The sequence below is a fragment of the Protopterus annectens genome, chromosome 3.part0 (genome assembly GCF_019279795.1).
Source record: "Protopterus annectens isolate FY-2018-M chromosome 3.part0, PAN1.0, whole genome shotgun sequence".
NCBI lineage: Eukaryota > Metazoa > Chordata > Ceratodontiformes > Protopteridae > Protopterus > Protopterus annectens.
The window spans coordinates 686143829-686169197 of record NC_056731.1 but is presented as its reverse complement, the minus strand read 5'-3'; positions in this window follow the sequence as shown (position 1 = coordinate 686169197).

The following is a 25369-nucleotide window of genomic DNA, read 5'->3' as shown; positions in this document are numbered from 1 at the left end:
GGGACTGTTTGTATTTGGCATCTACTTCTTGGAGGTAAAGGCTAATGTCAAGTGTCTTTGGCTGACCAAGTTTGCAGATGACTGCAAATTGGGAGCTATCACAGATTCCTCTATGACACAAGCATCTTCCAAGAGGGTATTTTATAGACAAATGACTGGTGTCAAAGTCACAGCTTAAAATTCAATGCCAAGGAATACATTATAGTGCTGTTTGAGAAAAATGACACCCAGGCTAATTGCTCCATTGATAAGACACCCTAAGAGTTGACCCAGTAGTCAGGTATCTGGGAACATATGTAGACAGTAATCTAGCCTTTGACTAACATGCGGCCGAGGTAGCAAGAAAATCATTCTAAGTTGCCCAACTTATAAGGAAGGGCATGGCATCCAAGTCCAAGGAAGTCATAGTACCACTTTATTTGGCCCTTATTGGATCCATCATTGAGTACAATGCCCCCTTCAGCATGTACTTGACCAGACATATGCAACAATTGAAATGTCTGCAAAATGTCCTAACCAGGGTATAAACACATTGTCCTATAAGGATCATCTTAAAGCCTTGTTTCTATACTCTATGTCTCCTACAGGTTACTGAGAGGTGATCTATGCCTGGCATACAAGGCATCCACAGATTTATCTCTGATGGAGCTTTTGCACATTCACAAAATGAACAGCATCAGAACCACTAGCTCTACGATTTAAATTTTGCTTGTGATATAAATAAGACATGTTGGTGAGACATATATGTTTCTCGGAGGATCTCTGTGCTCTAGAACAGGCTCCCCATCCATGTGAAGCAGATTCTATCCCTAACCCTATTTAAGCGTAACCTTAACCAATGGATAGGAAATCGAAAATTCATCCCATGTCTGTCTCGCATGTCTGTGATAGACAGATGCAGACAGTAATAAACAAACATACCTCCCATATAACCTCTAGAAATGTTCTAACATACCTCCTCCTAATAAACACCCATGACACATTAGGCTGGACTGCATGTCTAGGCTTGTAAAGTTCCTGGTACTTGTTAGCTTAGTATATACCTATGAACCAATTTGGCCATAATTAATCCTAGTGTGTGTACATTTCTGACATTTATGTCAATTTTTGAAACAACAGTCAATGACAGCAGAGACCAAAAAGTTTATTTTTTATGAATTTATTATTTCTAACATTTATTTTCTCCATTACTAAGCTGAGATGCCTTCTGTTTCAAGTCTGTATATTTGTATGTGTTATGTCTGTATGTGTCTGAATAGGTTTCCTCTGATACTATTGTCTTCCTCTGAATTCCCAAGGACATGGCATAGGTGACGGCATTCCTTCAAATTGCCCATAAGCGAGAGTGTGTGTGTGTGTGTGTGTGTGTGTGTGTGTGTGTGTGTGTGTGTGTGTGTGTGTGTGTGTGTGTGTGTGTGTGTGCGCGTGTGTGTGTTTACTGTACACTTTAGACTAATTTACTTTTTTATTTATTATTCAGACTTGGCTATACACATGGTATTGATTATTAATTACATTTCTGCTTATATTGCTCTGTAAATTTTATTGAAGTCATTGCTGTACTCTAGTTTACATTTTACAATTTATGAAAAACAAACTGTTGCAAACACGAAAACCAGTAATACAAAGTGAAACAGGATAGCCAGAAAGCACAAATCCACTTTACGATGTTTGTTGTCAACATCGTAAAGTGGATTTGTGCTTTCTGGCTATCCTGTTTCACTTTGTATTACTGATTTTACAATTTATATTGTTTTATACAGCTTATATTATTATCCTAACATCCATGTATTATATACACTTGTTGCTTAATTTTCTATAAAGTTTATAGCCTTTTAAGCCTGGGACATGCCTGGAAAAGGTCCTTGTACCCATGTATTAACCTACTTACAAATGTCAGGTAAATACATGAATAAGTGACTTATCCAGGATTAAGTTCCCTGTATTTAGCCATGTTCTTTCTCCACACAACAGTAAGCTGGATTAATTGGCTAATCAGTGGATGAGTGAATGAAAGCTGATTTAAGGCTATTTGACAGTTTCATACATTAAAATTATAGTACTGCTTCAAAAGTGCTTAACAAAAATCTGGGTAACATCACTGTATAAATCTCACACATAAATAAATGTGTAGATAAATGTATCCAATGTTGTAGGAGTATTATTTTGTGCTTTTTAAAACAACTTCTTTCAAAATGTATCTTTAGGGGTTTGCCCTAAATAGACGCATTTAATGATATACCAGTGTTTTTGACAGTAAGGCATGTATTTATCATTTTGCTTATCTCAGCAATGGAAATGTTGGTAATTAGGCATGAGAATTAAAGCTGATTCTGTATCTCAGAATGCACATGTCACAGCAGTGAGCTTCATATTTCACCCGGATGAGAGCAAATTCACAAGTACTTTACAGTTCTGAAAAGCAGGCAGCCATTCATGAAGACATGCTGTATTTTAATAATGCACTCACTATAAATTGCTCTCATGCAAATTACATGAAATGTGACAATAAGTTTTACCTTAATTGGACTTGGAGTGAAACTTCTCTGACTAGCTACATGCATTTCTAGCAGCTTCCTGTGGTATTGATACATGACATACCTACTTACTGCCCACCTCCTATGCAAACGATAAAAATCCACTCTGCAATCATTCCAAGGTACCATGACTCTTCTATTCATTCTAACCTGCTTGGAAATGCACTTTTTTGTCCCTGTTGTGCATATTCATTTATTTATTTAGTTAGTTTATTGTATTCGACTTAAAACATTTTTTAAAAAATTAAGTAATTGTAAATGTTGCCTATGAAGAGCTACTTTCTCTTCTACGAGGCTGATAGTAAATGGTTGCTCAGAAAGGAGGACTATAAAGGGTTTACCACTGACGCACAATAAAAAGTGCATTGCTTTTTATTACTGTAGTATATGCATTTCCAGGTGCTTTCCCCTGGACTCGTCTCCAGTGACCCTGTCAAAACCCATGTTACATTTATTTCATCTGCCCTCACAACCTGACAGTTTAAACTGCTGCTGTTGTGCCTGCCAGAGCAACACTCAATTATCTGTTGATGTTGATCTGCAGCACCAGTTAGTGTGAGTTGCTGGATGTGTCTGTTAGAGTAAAGGAAAGTTATGCTGGGGTCCGGCACAGAAGCTGAGTAATTAACTGTATGCAGAACACCAACACAACACCATTTGTTCTGCAGGCAAAATAACCTTCCATATAGGATAGGCAACCCCAGCGCAAGTAAAAATGTCAGGATCCTTAGTGCACATATTTTGTAAGATTTGTTAGCACATGCTGCCATTATGCTTATCACATAAGTTAAAAATTATCTCCCAAACATTTTCAGGCTGTATGAAAAGAGGACAACTTGATACGAATGTTCTTATTTCTCCATGCAGCATCCAGTCCTAGCATCCAAACTTAGGTTTAAAGCAATATCTGGCAGGATGATGTTATGTAAGTTGTTTATGGAAATGTGAAAAAATAGATTCTAAGTATAATAGAATTATGTTATATAAGCTATTTATTGCGCATTCTTACTGAAATACAAAACATGTACATTGACAACGCAGTGCTCTTCAAACCCTCTGGTGGATTCTTCTATAGAATGTAGCTTTTCTACTCCATGTGATACCTGGATAACGTATAGCAGTATTAAATTCAGAATTAATGGACTGTTTTCATCGTTTATGACATTACTGAAGGCACTGACAGACTGTTCATGAGTTTGAAACTACTAATTTACCAAAATTAAATGATATTCAAAAGAGAAAGCATCTAGGGCAGACAAATATGCCGGAGAAACATTAAGTAAAGGAGCAGGCAGGGATGAACTCTTGCTGAATACAAAGCATCTGTATGAGGGTTTGTGAGCAATAATATGTGCATTAAAATTAAGCATGCTGTTTTGTACACATCTGTGTAACATGCACTTAACTGAATAGTACAGAAAAAAGGCTGAGTTATCACTTGCCTTTGTACAGAAAATTTTATTTGCATGTTATTCTCTGTCTCTAACATCAGATCATTAATTCAGAACCAAGGGATTGCCAGTGACACCATGTTAAGAGCTCAAGCCTTGTATTAATTTTCACTTCACTGGAATGACCTTCTATTATCGTGATTACTACGCTGCTTCAGAAAATAAGGGCAGTCCCCATCTCTAAGAAAAATATGAAGCTGATGAGTAAACTAACATATAGCTAGTAGTTGACATGCAGCCCAGGAAAGAGAGTAGAAAAGAAACTGAAAACAAAATGCAAAATAAAGATAAAAAGAAAACATTTCTAGACTTTTGGAAAATGTGACAGCATGGCATTTTCAAGACAGCTGCAGCAGTTCCCACAGTTACAATGCAAAAGTGCCAAATGATTTGACAGAGCAGGAGGGAAAATTCAGCGAGCATTTTGCAGATACACTAACAGCATATTCTTAAAGATGCCTGAGACATTAGCATGTGTGAATCTCATTTGGCATATTTTAACTTATTGACTGTAATCTTCTCATGGTATATTGACACGAAAACACTGATCAGATCCAGTAATTCAAGGCTCTCACTGTAATGAAAGGTTGACAGGCTTACAGGAATTATAGAAAGTTGGAGTTACAAAATGGAACTGTAAAATGATATTCTTATGGCTAAACATGCCCTTTTCAGGTGCAGCTCATTATTTTAATGGAGACCCAGCAATACAGCTTTAAAAATACAATAATTAAGAAGTACATGCAAGCGATGTATAACATCCTGTAGTATTCCTTTATACAATATTATTCTTTAGACCAGCTAACATCTTCTCTCTTATGGGCATTTCCTTCTGTCTGTCTGTACTCCCATTGGCTATATCACTAAAGGAGCTCTTAATTGCTTTTGAATGGGTGGGGAGGCAGCAGGACACTAAGATGAACATGTGTACAGCATAGTTCTTTACGTATTGATGGAATACAGTGATGCTGCAAGGGTCATACTCTGTGCTTATTTTATTTATTTATTTATTTGTTTGTTTATTTTGCAACTTTTGCCCCAACTACCTGCTGTCCATCACACTCTCTTTGGGACAGCTGTCCCATTCATTCTCATCACAGGGCAAAAATCAACTGTGAGAGAGTTATCATTCAGGCAGATCACAAGTAGTTTGAACGTTTTCCAGTTTTAGCCCTAACTCCCTGTAGCTACTCAGCTAAGGAGCGAAAGAGAATATGCAATGTGCTCTCCATACTGGTCATTCCTCACTTCCTCAAAGGACACTAGGAACAAGCAGCCTTGCCTCCTTCCCATAAACATGGGAATTGGTATCCCCAGTATCTATCACAAAAACTGCATTTCATTACATGCTTCCTGAGTATCTGCAACCCTCCCCTTCCCCTAGGTGATTCGAACAAGCCACCCACCTTCAGTCATCTCCAATTCTAAGTCACAGTCCATGTCAAAAGCTCTCACAAAAAATCATCCAAGTCTTCTGGAATAATGGGGATTTCTTTAATTTCATAGACCACTCCAGCTTGCTTAGTGCACAGACTGATTAATGGAACCACAAGGCTAACAGCTTAGTTGAGAATAAAGTGAGAACAAAACATTTTGTCTTGTTGACAGACTAAAAATCATGCAATTTTCTTGGTTCGGTAAGTAAAAAATGGTGTCATGTGTTGTTACAATGTACGTACCATATAAAGCACACACACACACACACACACACACACACACACACACACACACACACACACACACACACACACACACACACACAGACACACATACACACTCACACACACACACACACACACACACACACGCACACAGAAAAACTCAATTAAAGCAGTAGAAGGTGAAATAAAATTTAATCATCAAAAAGGACCAATGCATAGTTAGAGATGCCCAGCTAGTAAAGCACCAGTCTTCCAGATAATAACATAAGCTTCATAAAAACAAAGTGTCAGATGGATGTCAGTTGATTCTGCTGTGTATCACATGCACTTGAATGGCACTTGATCGTATTTAGCTTTATCGTTGATGATTATAGGGTAAAACAGATTTGGATGCTGACACACAAGGCTTTCCATAAGGCAAAGACAGTATCACAGAAAGTTGAGTCTAGTTCATCACTTTAAGAAGCTATTTTTCAGAATTTTTTTCTAGCTGATGTTCTTCATTAGATAATGCCTGTAAGGTGCTAAGAGGACTCCACTTACAACATTTGTGAGCAGTGCAGTGCACATTTGTTCATATCTGAGTGAATGCTGTCATGTGAGATATCACAGAGTGGTAAGTATTAGGCAGTAATGCTATGCAACACCACCATTATTATTCTCACTTCAAGCAAGATCTGTTTGATTACAGCTAGTACTTCTAAGGCAATGTAGGGAGAGGACTGTCTGACTCAGTTTTGGTCTGGTTTCAACAGTCATGTAGGCTCTATGCCTGTGTAACAGTTTCAGTTGTCCAAGCAGCTTTGTTAGTCTATGACTTGTTTGATAGACAAAGGTCAGTTGCTGGTCCAGTTAGAAGTCAAGAAAGTTAAATTGTAATTGCACTTGTAGAAAAATACAAAAATGTTTTAGAGGTAGAGGAGTGTGGCATGGTTTCCCAAAATGTATTTACCAACTAAGGATAACTTTTGCCTCGCAGCTTACTTAGAGTTAAAACTGTACAGAGGATACAGACAGCAGAGCACAGATTCCTCAAAACACATCTCAAGCAGTTTTTGTTCATTTTTGCCTGCCCATCATCTAAGCCACAAATCAGTTACAAACATTTGTTCTCTACTACGGTGAGAGTTTAACTATGACATGTGTCTCCGATCCAAGCAGCCACTCGGGTGGGTTTTTTAAATTCTGCAATTCCTTCTCTATGCACATGCCACAGTAGCACTCAAGTGCCATGCATGCAATAAGTGATCTGAAGGCTGTCACTTACTTCCACACATGAAACAGCCCTCTGGTAGTCTTGTCCTTTTTGTAACCAGAGGCTTGAATCTCATCTCTTGTCCTCTCCACAAGTAACTGATGACATATAAGCTTTGAGACATCTGCACTGAACCCCTTCCCCTGAAAGAGGTGAGTAGACCACGTCTCATCATCCACCCTTTCCCTTGTGGTTGTTCTAATGGATGGGCTAGTAAATGAACCCGGTTTGTCTGGCTTATAATAAGAGATTTATTCTTGTATATGACTGAACTTTTTGACTCCCTGAGGTATGTTTATACTGAATAATATCCCAAAACAGCATCACCATATACTAGTGACAAACATCAAGAATAGTAAGGGGTTTGTGAAAATTTCCAGTAGGATCCAATATAAACAGTCAATAGCTTTGAATACTGATTTATCTATTTTGCCCTTTTGTTTCTGTCTTTCTTTTTGTTAGTGAACCAGCCTAAAAATTAAGGCTTAGTGCTAAGGCAGCAAATCTGATCTAGAAATGGCTTTCTTGAGCAGCTTTGCCAAAGGCATTCCAGAAGCAAAGATTAAGACATTCATATATTTTCCGACATCTAGTGTGGAAAATATATACATAGTGATGCCTGTTTTAGCAAGTCATATTGTTGCAAGTAACTAGACTGCTGTCTGTATGTTCCACTTTCCATTTTTTTCAGAAAATAACTTTTTATATCAGTCTGTGATAGAAGGAAAGGTTAGAAGCTATTCATATTATCTACAGTTGGTGAGAGTCTTATGGACTGAAGAAACACAAGCATCCTTTTATTGTGCAAATGCCTATCCTTCTGCTATGTGTTTGGTGTCCAGACCAAAAAACTGAGCATCTTTTGGGAACCTACTGTTTTCTGACCTCCAGTTAAATGGCAACCTTAGAGTTAGTATATCTATATTTTGGAAGGTTATGAGTTGCCTGCATCTTGGCGAAACTGCTTGGCTTCCAACTTAAAAAAAAGGTTTTGGTATATTTTATGACCTTGGTAGTATTACTATTTTGAGTGTTACCTTTCCAATGTTGCACATATTTCAGCTTCACTTAGTCACATCAATTAAATGATAATTATTTGTAGCAAATCCCATGTTTTGACTTATTACCAGCTGTGTTATTTAAGGGGTACTTCATCAGCAAAGAAATAAATATTTATTCAGCTTTCTCCAACAGACTCTTGATGTCATTCAGTATGTAATGCATGAATTAAAATGATGACGCTATATCTCCCTGTAGTTTCAAAGAAAGAATGTGGTCCTTTTGTTTGCAGAATGTGTTGTAAGGCAGTAATGCCAGTGCAAGGGATATATGCCACCAGAAAAAGCTGCTTTTTTCATTGTGTAATGTTTCATGGGCAATTACTAGAAGATCTCAAGGTTGTAGTAATATAGCCAGATAAAAAAATAAGGCCAAAGGTGTCTTATAAGGTTTCTGGAATGAATGCAATAGGAAAGAAAATTACATTAAAAGAAGGAGAAGAAGAGAGCCAGGAAAAACAAAAGTTTAATATGAATAGTGATCATATGACATAAACTGGTTATGTATTTCAGTTATTGTGGAGAGAAGCAATGATAAGCACATGTATAAATGTTTTGGAGAAAATGACACAAAGAAGGTACTGCTAGTGGTGGTCTAAATGGCAGAAGCCATTTCCTGAGGGTTTTATTTTGTCTCTCCCTATCTGACTATCAGCTGCCACCTGCTTCTCTCATTATTTAGTGGTTCTACCACCCCGTGCCTTAGACTACGCATGCCTTGACTTGACTCATGTCAAGGATTGGTAAAGAGATAGAGGACTCTGGTTTTCAGTTGAGGCACTATTGTGAACTCTGCTTCAGGGTTTGTGCCTCATTACTTTTTATAGCTGTATATACCTGCATAAAGTTGTATTCCAACAATCTGGTGCATTAATCTGTAGTGGGATTGCAATAGTGGCAATATTTTGAATTCTACTCTAGGATTTGTTCTTCAGTACTCTTTATACTTGTATATACATGCTTAAAGTAGAATTGCACTGCTTTTCTGTTTACCTAGCTCCTGTTTTTCCCTGTTCTTTGAGTCTGCCCCACCCCCCACTAAGGTATTAAGCTAAAAGGTTCTGAAATTCTAAAAACAGGACCTGAACTCGAGTTTGCATTTTCCCTAACCCTCCCACCATTTTCTTGTTGTGCTTTTAAAAGGTTGTATCTCTGGCTTCCATTCTTTAGGGTAATCAGACTTCCAAATTCCCTCCTTCCCCTGTTTCATTGCTATTGTCTCTTATGTTACCTTTTTAAATACTTTCCAACTAGTGGTTTTCCATATATCCATAATACTATGTGCCCACCCAGAAAATAAGTATTGCTCATGAGTAACCCCCCCCCTTACTATAAATTGTCTGCTGCTTATTTTCCCAGAGCTCCCATCTGCTTGTCACACTTGCTACACTCTGAGGAGGTATTGAGTTAATCCTGCTTCATCCTTGTCATATAAGAGGTTTATTCTATTGATTTGTACTTCAGTTTATTGATTATAGTGCTACTGATTTATTTTTTTATTTATTGCTTTTGTCTTTAAATCAATCTAAAGGTCCCTAATACTTGAAATGGCATTGTCAAGGTAGTTTAACTTTTGTTGTAGCATTACACTTGCAAACAGTCTTTCTTGGTGTTATTACATCAAGAGGTTAACAGTGCCCTTTAGCAACACAAATGTCCAGAAAGTAAATTTTATGTATATCAAACCAATACCAACGACTAAAAGTTTAACCATGCCAAATAAATATAAAATGAAAACAGTAAAGCACAGTATAACCACCAAGGCAGGCAGCATAAAAATTCAAAGAGACCGGATAAAACTGTATTTAATAAACATCAGGATAAGTGCTTTCACATAGAAAATGCTTCATCAGATGATCTGATGATGTCCTTTGCTGTTTTCAAAGTAAATTTTATCTATAAAACTTCCCTTAAAACTGAAACCTGTAACTTAGTATGGCTAAAACAAAGCCGTTGAGTGGAGGCAAGCTTAGAACAACTAGTTTTCACATTAAACAACACTACTGTCAAATCTTAACACAATCTTGCAACACCAAACACTACTCATACTCCTACACCCAGTGGAGTCACAAGACCAAAGCCCATAATGCAAGTCAGCTCATTACCCAGGACTCTTGTCATAGGCAACTCTGTTGTACAACGCAAAGATGTGAAGACAGACATTGATCTCTCCAAATATGTGTCTCTGTCAGGTATGTGTCTTGCGTTGGGCAACATTCTACCCTCACCAAGGATGTTAGCACAGTATGAACAAAAGATGACTGACTTCAATAATTGGCTTAGTCTTTGGTGTCTTTAAAGGGGGATCCAATATTTGTCAACACAGAAGGACTAATCAGACTATTGAGCCTGTAGTTTCCAGGGCAATTTTATGGTCCACACTTGTGAAGAGGGATAACTATTGCAGTCCTCCATTCAAGTGGTAAGTAACTTGTTTTTGAGGCTGTAGATTAAAAGTGATTCAAGTGGTCCTGATAGGTCATGTTTCCATGGTGATATGGGTGTGAACTGTAATTACACAAAAAAGGCATTTTAGGCTTGAGTGAGTTAATAACCAAGTATGGAAAATATTTATTTATTTTATTTAACATTTATTTACCGGGAAAGTCTGACCTGGAACAAAGCCAATTTTCAGTAGAGGCCTGGAGAGAAATGCTCCAGATGCATGACTTTAAAACGTGGAAGGAAACACACAGGAACACAGGGAGGACATGCAGACTTTGCACTGAAGGCACACCAGCCAAGAACTGAAGTGGAGAACCTCTTGTTGTGAGGTGACAATGCTAATGCTGCACCACTGCACCGTCCTAAATGAAGTCCTGTTATGAAGAATATATTATAGGTTATGCAATATGCCTTGATCTCTTCCCGATGGATTTGTTGGCAAACAGTCTACACCATCCAAGTAATAGCATTTTTACTTATTGTATACATTAGGGCATGCTACTGCTGGTATAAATCTCCTGTTTTGTGCTGTGGCAATTTTTGCATCTTTGACTATTTAACCCTGGTGAGATAAGGGGCTACTTCTGTTGTTTCTGGGCCAGAATTACTATTGATTACTTATTGCTCTTATTTTCTGCTTTAACTTGGTCTGGTCCATGATTTATTGTGCTGAACTGCAACATGCAAAACTTGCTTTGAACTTTTATTAGCACATTTAAGTTGGACAATAGTCTCACACCATCTGGAAAGTGAACTGTTTACTTATTTTATGCATTAAAGTATGGTGATGTTATATAAAAATCATTTTATTTTTATTTTTATTTTTACTTGCTTTGGCAAATTTTACTTCTGAAACCAGAATAGATGATTCCCCTAAGGTAAGATGCTGGTTAACTGCTGTTATTTCTGGACCTGAATTACTACTGGTTACTTAGCAATGTTAGCTTTAAACAGTCTATGGGCTCTTGCCTGTTTTACATCTGGGAGGTTCCAGGCTTTATTGTGCTGAGCTGTGACAACTAATCCTCCAAACCCTATCAGTAACCAAGTTACCTTATTCCTAATCCCTGATTGTCTGGGCTACACATGTGTATGCACTGTGCAGCCAAGCTGCAGCATTATCCATGTGCTAGAGTAACAGGATTGTGCATTTCTGCAATTGTTGTTGTGACAAAAGGAGATACTGCTAGCACAGCTAGCTGGAATTTTGTAAATAATAATATGTCATTGGTGAGTATTGAAATGAGTTATGCAAGATGCTTGTGTTACAAACGTATTACAACTGAATGTCATGTGTATATCAAACTGCTCTGTGCAGATGTTTGTGTTGAAAAGGTATTTGTAAAAGTGCTGGGTTTAAAACATATCCACAGTGTGCCCTACTGGAAGAGAACAAAAATGTACATGCACTATTGTAAGTGTTTAAATGTATATATTTTAACAGTGGAAACTTGGATACAGAGAGTTAACCTCAGTCCAGAAAACATTAGAAAAATATTTGAAATTAAAACCTCAGTCCAGTAAACATTAGAAAAATATCTGAAATTAAATCACTTTATGGGCTCCACCATAAAGAAGCTATCTCTCAAGTTTTCAATGCAGATAGAGACACAAGGTCTGTATTAGGAAGCTTTCTGTATTGTATTTAGAATGAACTAACTGTTACTTTTGAAGCATGAAGAAATGCAATTGTTTTATGACTTCCAGCATCTGCCAAAGATGTGAGAAAAAGCCCTCGTCTGTATATTTTTACAGGTAGGTGCTAAATGCTGCCAGCTTCTAGCAATGGGGGTTTTGGCCTGGAACTAGAAGTCAGATGACCAAAAATAATGTCATTCTGCAAGCTATCCCAACAGTAATATTTTAAATATTAATTTGAGAAGTCTGTTGGTGAGACAGAGCATTCTGTATTACGTCTTAGACCTGACAACAAGATCCATTCACCACACATCTGCCTTGATCTAATGAAGTAAGTTTCTAGGGAACAGTATAATTCTCTTAGATACAGTCAGGATATAGTGAAGTTTAGTTTAGATGTTTTCCTTTGTTTGTGTGACCCTGCACTGCAATGTTATTTTACATACTTCTTCTGGTTTTGAACTCCGATGTCACTATGAATATATATTTACTATTTTCTTGTTCTTTTATTATTTATTATTAAATATATTTAAACCTTTCATTGTGGCTGATCTGTGTAGAGATGTTTAAGTGTTGAGAGTACTTGTATATTTAGTTGGTGACACTGTGTGGGCCACTCCTAACAGCCTTCCTCTTGGTCAAACTACCATTTGTGTTAATACTACTATTACACAGTAAGATTGGACACCCTTTTTTAACGGCCTTAAGGTAGCTGGCAGCAGTGACTGGTGGCAGTGAAAACTGCCTTAAAGTCTGGGCAGAAAGGGGCATAACTAGTAAACCTGTGCCAGCCTTTCCCATGTGTGTCTGTATGTGTGTGTGTGTGTGTGTGTGTGTGTGTGTGTGTGTGTGTGTGTGTGTGTGCGTGTGTGCGTGTGTGTGTGTGTGTGTGTGTGTGTGTGTGTGTGTGTGTGTGTGTGTGTGTGTGTAAAGCAAACTTGTAAGAGTGTGTGTGTCATCTACTTGGTCAGGGACATGAAGAACTGGCTGTACAGAGAGGGTGCTGGAGGTCTTGGCTTTTTCACTCAGCTGAGGTCTCAACTTTATAGCTGTGCCAGTGGGGATTCTTACTGGGGATCTGGAGGAAGAGGGAGAAACCAGCCCTGGACTGACTGTGGTCTCTGTGTGCTCTTAAGGGCAATTGCACTTGATGCAGAGAGCTGCATCTGAAAATACTGTGTGTGTGTACCTGTTAACCTCTCAGTGAACATCCCCCACTGTTGCCAGTGGTGAGGATTGAGGCATCTTGATTACTGGATGGCAATAGTGGGTCATCACATTTGGTTGGCAGTGGTGGGATATCCACATCACATTTTGTTGGCAGTGGTGGGATCACCACATTACATACTGGGATTCAGTAGTATGGATATTGAACTCCTGTAGCTTGTAAACAGTGGTCACTATAGAAGGTGTTTATACTCTCAAGCAGCCACATGGTAGACATTCAGAGTTTGACATCATGATACTTTTATTTATTTTTTGTTAACTTAGTTAGTCAGGGAGAGTAAGCAAGGATGTCAGCAGAGGAGTATAGCATGGTGACAAGGAGCCATCTGGCTGAAATGTGCCAAGCCAAAGGACTGGTGCATGTCAACTTGACTAAAGCAGAAATTATTGCAGCTTTAGTCAGAGCGGCATCATAGACCAGCAACAAGGAGAACAACCAGAATGGCCTTGAGGATGTACAACTCCCAGAAAATGGACAGTTCAACTTTGCCTCAGAGGACTTAAAAATCTATCTGGAGTTAAACAGACTTGAACTGGAGGCCAAACAGTTGGAACTAGAGTCACCAGAGAGACTGTGGCATTTGCAGGCTGACAAAATGGAGAAAAAAATGGCACTAAAATCAGCAGAGAGATGAGATGTCTAGAAGCTGAAGAAAATGAGGTGGAGAAGCAACATGAAAAGGAGATGCTGACTCTTCACCAGGTTTGTGGAGGTAATGGGGAAGGGAATAACTGAACCCAGGAAGCAATAAATGTCAATAAATTTCTTCCACAATTTACAGTGGGTGAGGAAGCAATAAATGTCAATAAATTTCTTCCACAAGAACAAAGCCCTTAGCACTTGGCCTGAGGACATGAGAATCTGGTTGGCAGATAAGGAATGCAATACCACAGATGAGTTGGGGAGAAAAGGAGACCTATACCTAGCAAGCAGGGCATCACTGCACAGGAAAGCTTTACCCAGTGCTGCACATGGGTCTAAGTGAACCCATGGTCGGCAGCCTAAACTTCCCCAATAGAGCCTGCTAGTAACATGGGAAGCCATTAGTTCAGGTACATGACAAGGATCCAAGGTTAAAAGTTTTAAATATAACCAGTGGAGCCATGCAGCATATAGATGTCTTTGCAAGCAAGGTGAGGAACAAAAGATAGGGGAGCCAGTAAGTGGGAATAACAAAATGCCAGCAGTAAGTTGTCTGGAGACAACAAAGGTACCAAACTACCACATGGGGTTATATGATACCTTAGTAGATAGGAAACAGGCCACTGCTAAGAGAGACACAGCATCTGACCTAACCATTTTGAAGCCTGCAATGGTTAAAGAGGAGCACTATTACTTGAGCAGTATACTACAGTCAGAGTTTTAGGAGGGACCCCATTCCAAATGTCTTTGGCTATGGTTCACCTTGACTGGGAGGGTGAAAAAGGAAGCAAGCAAGTAGGTGCTTTTGAGGATATCTCTGCAGATGTCCTGATATGGAATGATTTTGATAATGCAGTACCTTGTAGGCATACGATGACATACAGTCAGGCTTGGAAACAAGCATGTGGGTTTGAGATTGATGGTGAACCACAACTGCTGGTGGGTACTGATGTTCCTTTGGACAGACTAACTGCAAGGACAGAGGTGAATAGTAGTACCAAGGCTGACAGTGTCAAGTTCTTTGTCTCAGACATTACGCAGATAATGAAGAATTAAGTTACTGACTTTGCTGGTAACTCAGAGACATGGGGTGTGACAAGAAAAGGATGAAGAAAGAAGTTCCTTAAAAAATGGATACATAGACAAAAACGTCAAAGCTTCACTTTAGCCTTCAGATTGTACAGCCGTACATCTAGGGAATGACATCTTAATTGTAGAATTCACATTTTTAGGCATTAAGATATGAAACACAGAACAGGGCATAGACCTGGGGCCTATTAGAAAATTTAAACAGTCCAGCACATAGAGAAAGGAGTAGCAGTAAATCAGATAAAAAAAAAATATATATATATATATATATATATATATATATATATATATATATATATGTATATATACTTGTGGTTGGTGTATTTAAGAGAAAGAAATGATATAATGTCATCTAATAAAACACTGAGTAGACTACAGTTGGAGTACAGTGTGTTTTTCCTAAATCATTACCAGAAAAAAAGAAATAACAATAAAGAAACTGTTGTAGGAGAAGCCAATAAGGATGGAAATGGTAATAACAGAGGGGAATGGGACAGACAGCTTCTCAGTTGGAAAGATGAAAAGACATAACAAATAACAGTACACAAGTAATAGAAAAAAATAAAGGTATATGTAGAACAGAGCATGTGTACTGTGTCTTTAAGAAACATTTTAAGAACTAAAACTGCATATAAATACTGAGCACATGCTAATCTCCGTGCCATTTTGAGAGTGTAGCCAGAGAGTGAGCATGTATGAGTGTAACACCTAGTTTGCATATATGTTTATATAAAATAAATTTAATAAGCCTCAATCCTGATTTGTTTGTTCATAATAAAGCTGCATAAACAAAACTCACGAAGTCGTCTATTGTATCCTGACTAGATGAGTGAAATGGTATCAGAACCAGGATTCCAGAGACTGCTTTCCAGAGCCACGAGGTGCAGGGTTAACAATGAAGGTAAACTAAAAGAAACACGCACAAAAATAGCCAGAAAAGAACCAAAGGTAATGAAAACTTGCACAGTTTATTTGATAAAAAAAGATAAAACAGAGCATTACAAGGGCACAAACCACATTATTGAAAAAGTGAGAGGCACAAAAGGTTTGTTGATTAAATAAAATGTTTAAAATTAAGAGATTTGATAAAATGAGCATCAGAAAAGTACATAAGAGGTTTGGAATTACCATGGAATCATAAAACAGGCACAGTTAGAGAAAAACAAGTGTTTAAAGCAAAACAGGCATGTTTAGAGTAAAACGAGCACAAGAAATGTATAATAGGCATGGAAAAAGATTAAACCAGCAAAATGAATATAATAAGTGCAAAAAAGGGCACATTAAATGTAAATAAAGCAAGGCAACTGCATGTTTTATGGCAAAGTGCTGTGTTTTGGCATAACTACTACTTCGCATTGATCAAGCCCTGAATAGTATAACCAGAATTATTTGAAGTATCTCAAAGTGTATAAAAGTGCTTAAAGTGTGTGCTTATTACTGTGCATGAATTCTGAAGGGTTTATTTGTGTACAAAGTGCAGCTATTTCGTGAAGTACAAAGTAAAGCCATTTTGAAAAGTTTCTTGTGCTGGATGTCTATTCACAAAGTGCCACCATTACAGAGTGTTTCTGGTACTGTAAAGAATTATCTATCAAAATACTGCCATTTTGGAGAACTTTCAGTGTGTCATGTACTGTTTATTCACAAAGTGCAGTTACTTCAAAATGTTTCATACTCCGAGTTTCTTCTGCCCAGTTCATTCACACAGTGCAGTTATTTTGAAATGTTTCTTACACTGATAAGAGGTGATTTCTTGTAGTACAGTAATGTCAAGAGTATTACCGTGCCCGGGAGACTTATTTCGCAAAGATCAGTTATTTAGAAGCTTGTTGTGCTTTTGGGCATAGCTATGAATACTGGAATCAATTTCTGGCATATATACATATATATATATATATATATATATATATATATATATATATATATATATATATGTGTGTGTGTGTGTGTGTGTGTGTGTGTGTGTCTGTGTGCGTGTTCGTGAATATTTGCAAAATCCTTCGCTAGTATGTGTTAATATGGCAGATGGATTTCAAAAGCCCTCATCACTTGTACTTGATCAGAATATTGCAGAGAATTGGTGAATATTTGAGCATGAGTACAATATGTTTATACAAGCAGCTTATTCTGACAAAGATACAAGCACTAGGGCATTCATTTTGGTAAACCTAGCTGAGTCAAAGGCCATTGAAAGAAAGTGTTCTGTCATGTATGCAGAAGATAAAAACTGCCATATTGTTATACAGGCTGAATTAAGGGAAGACCCTGAGTGTTTAAAACACAAATTCAGAACTGTGTTACCCTCAAACAAATATTACATTAGAGAGGCATTTGTTTTACACAAGAGATCAGAAACCAGTAGAGAGTTTTGCAGCTTATATTACTAACCTGAAGAACAAAGCTAAAATATGTCATTTTGGTGACTTGCGTTGATAAAGGAGAATCTTGTGTGTGGTATTAATAGTGCTGCTGTGAGAAAGATTTTGCTTTGTGACATTGATTTAACGCTAAACAAAGCTATTGAAATTTGTCAAATCTATGAAGTTACAGAAAAGCACACAAGTATGCTTGCAAGTGATAAGATTATGGTTTCGGCAAGCTCCAGAGCAAATGTACAGCATGCAACACATGCAAGCAAAAGCAGAGGAAACCAATTAGAGTTCTAGCAAGTTCTTACACTAGTTCAGTTAAATGAACATGCTCAGTGCAGTATCAGCATAAATCTGCAAAACCCAAATCTAGCTTTATAGGTATCTGTCACAATTGTGGTGTCAATCATGAATTCCAAAAAAAAGCCAAGGAGTCCAAGAAAACACTAATAACTATGAAAATAGACCCTCGGAGGGTACACAATAAAGCTAAGAGACAGCCGGGTTTGCAAAATTTATTAAAAGTATTCACTCCAATGCAAAACTAATAAACGCATTAACGCTCAACAACACAAATACGTTTTCATTTTAACATTTCTTCAGATGTGGGCTGGTTTGTCTCCCATGGTTATTTAAATACTTTCAAATTAAAAAGATCCAATCAAGGACTTCCAATTAAGCATGACAGGAACATTTAAAAGAACAGTAGAAACAAACCCCGGGATTTATGAAGCTTGGTGCAAGGCCGGCGTTAGGCTTGCACCGACCGTGCGGCATACAGATGGCGCAGTAGCGCCATATGCATATTAATGAAGGCGTGCTGCCGCCATACCCACATGCATAGGAAACGTGCGCAAGTGCATGGGGCGTGTCGAAGCGCGCATGGAGGCGTGGACATGTCGGCTGTTTATGTGCAACCTAAAATGCTGAATATTACAGCCTGCCTCCAATAGTAATCACACCTGTCAGTGTCCATGGATACTGAAACGTATGCAAAGCATGCAAGACAGTTCTTGTGAACACAAAAATAAGAAGCAAACACAAATGCACGTAGCCGAATATTGAGTCCCCATCCCTCGAAGAAATGACATTTAAAACCCCATGCCCGAATTCTAATGCAGTGTTGATAGTTATACCAAGTGGAAGTGAAACGCATCGTGTTAGCATGCCGCCAATAGCTAAGTCTAGCCCAATGGTCAGGGTTACCATCTGTCCTACATTGAGAGGGACAGTCCCCATCTGGGTAGTTGTGTTCATACCAAAACCATTATAAAGGTAAAATATCCTGCGACCGTATGACATAATTATGTCCCACATCTCATGTAATAGTCACATACAATAGTTATTTCCATATGTAACATACATACATGTTACAAGAAATAGAATAAGCAAGTAAATGAAACAGAAGAAGCATCTAAACTGCTACAGCAATAAGCTTACATTTAGGCAAAAAACAAAAGTATTATCCATTGTACTGACCGTGGGTATGTGTTGGCCTGTAAAATCTGATGTGTGTCCTGAATATATCCCATCCTGGCCATATGAAAAGGTGGCAACCCTACCAATGGTCAGAGCATTCGGCCATAATCTGCCCATTTGTGGTCCAAGCCATCCTTGTCAGGATGAGTCAAAGATGAACGAGTATTACCCGGGTCTACCTACCATGTCATAAAAGATAAGTATTTGCATGTACCTATGTGCGTGATGTACAGCATGTGGAAGGTGAAAAATGCTAGGGTAGTCCTCACAACCATACAGGTACCAGAGATATGTAGTGTATGCAATGCGTTCCCTTGACCGTGCCATGGGCCATCAACCAGAGAAGGGATGGATGGAGTGTGTGGAATATGGGTGTGGGGGGGTGGATAATGTAATAATCCACAAAGGGGAGACTGTGTTGGATGCACAATAGGTGAACTGGAGGTGTATGAGGGAGCAGTGGGTGAATCAGAAAGAAACACAAAGAACAAACATACACATCCGCAATACAACCTGACAGGCCATACTGTAGAACACAATCACACAAACATATGAATATTAAAATGTGCGATACACATGTACAGAAACGTCACCGGCACATACGCACATAATGGTCTGGATGGAACTGAGCCATCCAACTACAACATGCCTGGATGCATAATTGAATACCCATCATCCCCTCTACAGCACACAACCCCCCCCCCCATTCCTGAACGTCCACCAAATCCAGCCATACTCGGGCTGCTAGCTTGGCGCAGCCATATCCGCACATAGTGACCACTACTCATATCTAGTACGCAGTCTCACCCTAGCACTCTAGGCAGTGTCAGGATTGCAAACTATGTATCACTTGCATGTAAAACCCTATCACGTTTTCGTAAAAAATTGAAGGTTATTGTCTTGCTCAATTTTTGGATATTCCTCATGGCATACGTATCCTGTGTAAACATCAGACTTGGTATCATGACACAATGTCTAGTCCTGTAGACATCTGGACACAGGTTGTATGTGCAGTAGTGGTTCACAAGACTGCTCAGCCTCCAGCCGGTCATGCAGAACCTACTACCTGGGATTAAACACCTGATCATGATGCACGGCTCCCCACATGACTTATTGAGAAAAAATACAATTTAAACATTCGCATAGTGGCAGTTGGATATAGGGTGATTAAGGCACTGACATAAGCAGGGTGCCTCCTGTCCCACTTTGTGAGGGACAGTCCCTGTTTGAGTAGGTGTGTCCTGACCAAGAATGATACAATGGCAAATGTCCCTTGATTGTAGGAAATAACTATGCAGTGGTGGCTGGTGACTTCAAATCACAGGGGGGCTGCAGGAGACAGCTGAGTGGGTGGGGTCAAGGGGAGGGGGTGTGGTCAACCAGAAAGGGGAGGGGCTATGCACAAAACCACAAAAAACTAACTTTAATTAAATACGCTGCCCTGGGTGGCAAACCATCATTATGAAAGTCCAATCAAGACAAAAATAAGTGTAGAAGAATAAAAATATTTCAATGCATTGGCTGCATGACAGCTTACTTAATATCTAGATGGAAACAAAAGGTTGTGAGGCATGAAAAAATAAATTACTTTTTAAATACATTACTGGAATGCCAGTCAAAATCAAGTATAAGAAAAACCAGAAGCACTCAACTCAAACCACTTCTCCTTGCACTGCAGTCCTAATTATAATATATTCAGCTTTATTAAAGTACCAAGTAACATGCTGAAAGTAGAAATCTATGTGATGCCCCCACTTGTAAAAATGTTTCTTATCCAAAAAAGACCTGCTGCCTGACAACTTGTTTCATGGGGAAAACATGATAAAAGTAAAAAATGAAAAGCAAACAAGAAACAAGCTCAAGATACATTGCTTAAAAGATTACTGTACAGGTTATGGACCACACATGATTGGCATTCTGTTTAGTTTACGGGTAAAGTCTATAGAGATTACTGGAAGTCTCCAACAAGTGTAATGAGCTTTGTAAAATAATGGAATCCTGTCCTTTAATACCCAAGGCTTATACATTATCTAGTCAAGTATTCTCTGCATGGCAACAACAGAAAGGCTTTCAATGTTGGCAATTCTTTAACAGTATGCTTATTAAAGCTTACTTGCATCTTACGATCTCAGACAAGCTTACCTTATGGTCATTAAAGCATTGCTACTTAAAAACACAGAGCAACAGGCACTTTGAGTAATAAGCATAAATCAACAGTACAAAAATATGACAGAAACCAGACCATTCTGCAAAATCAAGGACAGATGAAAAGCCACTGTAGTACTTATGCAGTGTGTCCTCCTCATCCAAGGTAGATACAACTACTCCTTGCTTTGCTTGGACACATCCAGAGTCACTACATGGGGGAGTGGGGTGCAACAAGCATGTCACAATTTGAAATCTCTCTGGCTGACTGTGATGGCCCTGACACATTTGTCATACCTCTCAACCTCAAGAGCAAGAAATCTGGACAAAGCCATACACAGAAGTGGGACAAAGGCCCAACAATAAGGACAATTTTTAAATATTGCTCTAATAAACTTAGAAAGATAATAGAATAGGTCTTGCATTAGTATGAATTTTCTGAAGGGTATAAAATCTGAAACTCAAATGTCTGTCATTTTCTAACTTCAGTCTTTAGTGATGTCACTAATTTGCCAAAAAACACAATTTTATGAAACATGGACAAAACGTGATGCAAAAATATAAAATAGACACACAATACAGCTGCTACCTGTCAAAGAAGGGACACTTTAATATTAGTACTGCTACCTTGAGCAGCTGACAAAATATAAAAGAATCTACATGCATTTCAAGTAATCTATAACTTTGATTATTACAGTTATTTCTTAATTGTAAACCCTCCATGTTTTCTTCCAAAATTGCTATTTTGCGGAGGGATTATAAGGGGGAAGAGCAACATTTTGAGCCAAAGATTGGGGACAGTTGAGAGGTTGGCTATGCCTAATTCTATAAAGCAATTTATTTGCATGTACCTCTCAACCTGTTAATGCAGTAAATCTGAACAAGGCCAAATATATTGGGGGCACATATAAACAGTACTAAAAATTGCTCTTGTATAAATTGCGACAGTTGATAGAACAGCTCTTACTTTAACATGCATTTTTCTGAAGGTTATGAAGTCTGAAACTTAGAGTGACTTCTGGCAAATCATTTAGGAATTAAAACTACAAATTTTATGAACAACAAACCAAAAATAAGAAGCAAAAATCTATTCATTCTTTGAAAATCTGGACAGTTGGGAGGTATAGTTCAGCTGGGCCTGTCTGAGTTTGCTGCCCTCCCCCCCCCTGACAAAATAATGGTTGAATGGAGCCTCTGCAGCCATTCCAATGAACCATTATACTTGGCTATTTCACTCCATTTACCATAAACACTAATGTGCATACTGCTTTACTTCTATGATGAGTTGGACTTCATTTGAAAGTTTTATTTTGTATTTTACAGCACAAACACTAAGTCATCTGTTAAACAAAGCAATGCAGCCTCACAATGAAAACTTAGCATTAAAACTTCTCTGCCCTTGAAACTCACATTCATTGAAACAGCATTGAAACCCACATTCAAAGAAAATACATTTTGCCAGTGGCAGATAAAGATTAATTTTGGGCTGTTTTCGAATCATAGGCTCCTTGCATATGAAACATACATGTGCTCTTTGATACACCTTCCTCACTGTACTAAAATTATATTCCTTGTACAATACAGTACACTTGTTACAGGGTGTTTTAAATTTGTTTTGAACATTTTTTCCAGTAAGCAATGAAACAAACCATATGCACCCATAATGGCAAAACTGCCCAGTTGAGAACATTTATCATAAAAAAGTCTACTCAGACTTCCACAGTCCACCATTATTAGTAAATATATACAATTCTACAGTCTACCATTATTAGTAAATATGCACAATTCCACAGTCCACCATTATCAGTAAATATGCACAATTCCACAGTCCACCATTATCAGTAAATATGCACAATTCTACAGTCCACCATTATCAGTAAATATGCACAATTCTACAGTCCATTATCAGTAAATATGCACAATCTCTGAAGTCAGTCATCTAAATAATTCCACATTAAAGAAATCTGTAACTAATGAAGCGGTTGCTGCTAGCAATCACCTTTATATTTCATGGTTTCATCGAAAAATAAAGTGTCTGTTGCCCCTCAGGAATAAATTGCCTATATTACATTAAAAAATGATAAGCTAGTATTAATATGTCAAGAGGAAATGGATGGCAAACTGATAACGAACTCATAGTTAGTATCTTCACCAAGGAGAACATTCTCAGTACGGCAGCATCTACCCCTTGTGGGAGTAGAACCCACAACTTTCTGCATCAAAAAGCAAGTACACAGCCTGTCATGCTTTAGTATTAACTTGGCAAAGCACTAAACTTCTATTCCCTTGGAGCTCTCAGTTCCTTGTAAAATCTACTCAATACTCAACTGCATCTCAACTTCGCAGCTCAAGAAAACTGGAAAAAGCCAAAATGTATTGGGGGGGGGGGGTCAAAAGCCCAAAAACAGAGACACATTAAACATTGCTTGTATAATCTTGGAAAGTTGCTAGAATAAAATGTTGTGTTGCCACCATATATTTTACTGCCAAGGTCCCTGAGCAAAAAACAGTCAGAGTAACATACCACTACGCCACATCAGCTGCTTTGTAAAAGAGAGGAAGACTGAAACTTAAATGGCTATCATTTAGTGAATTCAGTTCTCACCATAGCTGTCAACCTCTTAGTACAAAACACCTGGACAAACCCAGTAATGAGGGAATACAGCCCTCAAACATATTCAGTGAATTCAGTTCTTGCCATAGCTGTCAACCTTAGCACAAAAACCTGGACAAAGCCAATAATGGGGGAATACAGTCCCAAAAATAGGGACAAATTTAAAATATTCATCTTATAAACTTCGAAAATTGCTAAAAAAAAAAAAGGTTGTGCTACTATGTATTCTGAAGAACATGAAGTTGGAAATTCAAATGCCGGTCAATTTTACTGCGGACAGAACAAAAACAATTTTCAGCAGAGACGCAGGGATTAAAACTGCAGACACATCTTTGTAAAATGGCAGGGCACCAGAGCAAATCCACACAAATACAGGCAGGAGATGCACACTCCACACAGAAGCCACCCCAATCAAGAATCAAACCAGAAAACCTATAGCTGTGAGGTAACAATACTACCACTGCACTATCAATTATGCAAGGAATTAAACATTCAGAAACCTGAAGTCTGAAATTCAAATGCCTGTCAATTTTACTGCGGACAGAACAAAAACAATTTTCAGCAGAGACGCAGGGATTAATACTGCAGACACGTCTTTGTAAAATGGCAGGGCACCAGAGCAAATCCACACAAATACAGGGAGGAGATGCAGACAGAAGCCACCCCAACCAAGAATCAAACCAGAAAACCTATAGCTGTGAGGCAACAATACTATCACTGCACCATCAATTATGCAAGGAATTAAACATTCAGAAACCTGAAGTCTGAAATTCAAATGCCTGTCAATTTTACTGCGGACAGAACAAAAACAATTTTCAGCAGAGACGCAGGGATTAAAACTGCAGACACATCTTTGTAAAATGGCAGGGCACCAGAGCAAATCCACACAAACACAGGCAGGAGATACAGACTCCACACAAAAGCCACCCCAACCAAGAATCAAACCAGAAAACCTATAGCTGTGAGGCAACAATACTACCACCACACCATCAATTATACAAGGCATTAAACATTCAGAAACCTGAAGTCTGAAATTCAAATGCCTGTCAATTTTACTGCGGACAGAACAAAACCAATTTTCAGCAGGGATTAAAACTGCAGACATGTCTTTGTAAAATGGCAGGGCACCAGAGCAAATCCACACAAACACATGGAGAAGATGCAGACTCCACACAGAAGCCACCCCAACCAAGGATCAAACCAGAAAACCTATAGCTGTGAGGCAACAATACTACCACTGCACCATCAAATATGCAAGGAATGAAACATTCAGAAACCCTTAAGTCTGAAATTCAAATGCCTGTCAATTTTATTTAACATTTTGTAATCAGGACAGTCTGACTTGGAACAAATAAACAATTTTCAGCAGAGGCCCAGGAAGAAATAATGCAGACATGTCTTTGTAACATGGGAGGACACAAAAGCAAACCCACACAAACACAGGGAGAAGATACAGACCCCACAAAGAAGGAACCCCAGCCAAGAATCAAACCCAAGAACCTGCAGCTGTGAGGCAACAATGCCACTACTACACCATCAAATATCAAGCATTGCAACATTTACAAACCACAGATATTATGAGGAACAGATCAGATCGAATATGAGGCAAAAATCTGAATTTTTTTTACAAATGGTGGTGGGTAGGGAACTCAAGTCTTTAACACCTGCATACAGGGTACAGGGTTCAAGCCTGAGGTATTCCCTACCACACCACCATAAGCACCTGGGGCATTTTCACACACACCCCCCCCCCCCCCC